Source organism: Hydra viridissima, unplaced genomic scaffold (assembly GCF_058129835.1).
Source record: "Hydra viridissima isolate aposymbiotic clone 2 unplaced genomic scaffold, HvirCarnegie_v1 scaffold_7, whole genome shotgun sequence".
Taxonomy (NCBI): domain Eukaryota; kingdom Metazoa; phylum Cnidaria; class Hydrozoa; order Anthoathecata; family Hydridae; genus Hydra; species Hydra viridissima.
Genome location: NW_028324306.1, coordinates 300,451 through 303,189, shown reverse-complemented (window position 1 = coordinate 303,189; position 2,739 = coordinate 300,451). Strand labels below are relative to the sequence as shown.

General features: G+C 35.0%; 1 pseudogene; it reads right to left on the bottom strand.

The window, feature by feature from the left end:
- Positions 1-1,362: 1,362 nt before the first annotated feature.
- LOC149885489 (uncharacterized) lies at positions 1,363-2,739 on the bottom strand (annotated as a pseudogene).

The following is a 2,739-nucleotide window of genomic DNA, read 5'->3' as shown; positions in this document are numbered from 1 at the left end:
AACAGTTTCCTTATCCAAGAAATTCACACGTTAAAAATTATCCGCTTTTGAAATATATCCGAGGAGATGTATTTATTATTCAAAACGATGACGAAGGAAATACCGTCCATATAGATAAAGATATTATTCAACGTCTGCCGGATATATTACAAAAAGACGAACAACAACGAAAGGCAATGTGCTGTAATGTCATAAATGACGTATTAGACGTATTACACAACAAATAAAAAACGTACTCTCCTTGGTGGGGAATCGAACCCCTGTCTCTCGATAGACAGTCGAGTATACTAACCCCTATACTACCAAGGACTTAATATTTTTAGAGTTTAATTTTTATGTAATAAAAAATGACAAAGTACATAATAAAGTCATTTTTATTCTAAAATAAAAATTACAAAAAATAATACAATTATCTAGCATTTCTGTTGAATCTCATAACAGGATTCAACACTATCTGGAGATCTCTAACTCCTGGTACGTAATCCGGATCGTGCAAGTCTCCATCCGATTCGGATTCTTCTGATTCGGTTGTCTCACTGTTATCCTCCTCACTTGTCACGTCTTCTTCGTCTTCTTCGTCTTCTTCTACTTCTTCTACTTCTTCCATTATGAAGTCAAATTCGTCATCAGTGTTGACATCGATGACGTCTTCCATGTTAACAGTGGAACTGATACTATTCACCTAAAAAATATATCTCATTACACGCGGATAGTGAATAACAATACAAGTCTATAGTACTAACGATATATTATACCTGGATCGGTAAATGTACCGGAATTGACCTCAACCGGGTCAGTAGTTCAACTATACTAGGACGATGTTCAACGGGAACTTCCACGTCTCCATCTTGCAATTTCAGAGTTGTTGTAGTTGACGAAACACTCATGGCGATTAAAAATTTGCGCAGGGGTTCTGGATGTCTTCACGCTTCTAACGCTGTACTGACCAGAATGAACCGAAACACAACTTATATATCCACTTTAATCCTTTTCAGGGAGAAAATAATTCAACCAATCACAAGCGTACTTTCCTTTTCAAATCAACCAACCAACAGCGTGGTCATCACGTGGTCATCACGTGGGTCATCGTCATCGTTACGTCATTATAGTTTTACCTTAAGCCGTCAAAATTTAGTTAAATGTTATGGTATACTTATCATCACGCATCAACAGCATATTGCTGAAACAGTTTTTTGCCATAAAAGAGTGAAGAAAAAAATTGTCTAACTGAAAGTTTATAATTGTAATACTGAGATAATGTAACATGATTTCTAACCAATGTAGCACGCTCAGGGTTGTGAACCAATTGATTATGCCAACCAGCATGACCCCTCGGAAAAAATAGAGGATAAACCATAGGATCTAAGTTGGCAGACATACTTGATATAGTTTTAAGAGGTTGACCTCTTGGGTAAATAACAACTTCCCTGGAAGCTGGTGGTGCACCATCTTCACCAACAAATACAACTGCAACTTCATTATGTGAAGGGAGATTATAACGACGTCTATCTTGCCCTTCAAGTAAGACATTTTTACAACTGACACTGAGCGACCTTCTAGAGCTGCTCGACGAATTTCTTCATCTTCCACTTCAGCCATGTTATTAAATGCAAGAGCAAATGGATTCTCTTCACTAACAATAGTTTGCAATCGAAACATTAAATCATTTAAGCAAAGATCATTACCACGTTGTTGCATTCTAAAATTTACTGCTGCAAGTGGATCATAGATGTATAGTTGACAATATGTCGGCAGAACATCTTGATTTGGTCTTAGATTACCTATACGATGAAAAACTTGACCACATATTCTAAAACATGGCGGCCCATGGTTCATGGGTTGAACTACATTAGCTTCAAATGAAGCAAAAGGAAGACAGGCATTATAATTTCTAATATATTTTAAAAATTCAGATAGGCATTTCTATCTGTATAGTTTCCTTTAAATAAATCTTCTAAATCTTGTGGAAATGATGAAGGTTGCGACAAATCTACCTTTCCATTATGGCAACATAAAAAATGTGTTTCATCAAGAAATTTCTTAGCACCACAATGCTGACTAATATAATTCATTTCTCCTAAATAAATATAATCTGGAATAGTATTACTTCTTGCTATACAATGCATTCTTTCGTATCTAGCAGCATTTCCAGCATTTTGTCGATTATTAATTTCATCTCGCCTAAGTCTATCTCTTTCATTTCTGCGACGATTATTTTCAACTCGCCTAACCAAGCTCTCCTCATTTGGGTTCAAATTATTTGCTGCTTGCCGAGCAGCATTTCTAGCATTTTGTCGATTATTAATTTCATCTTGCCTAAGTCTATCTCTTTCATTTCTACGACGATTATTTTCAGCTCGCCTAACCAAGCTCTCCTCATTTGGGTTCAAATTATTTGCTGCTTGTCGAGCAGCATTTCTCGCATTTTGTCGATTATTAATTTCATCTCGCCTTAGCCTATCTCTTTCATTTCTGCGACGATTAACTTGCCTATTAACGTTTACATTTTCTACACTAATATCTGCTTCTAGCCTAATATCATCCATTCTTTTTTAATTGAAATTGAAAGTAGTAAGAAAAATCTTAAAGAATCCTGAAGATTGTGATCTTTCCTATATAGCTTTTTTTCTACTCTAAATAGCACACACAAATAATTTTTAAATATAACAGACTGTCATTTAAGATAATTTAAGATAAATTATACAATAATCTTATGACTTTAAAAATATATATCAGCTA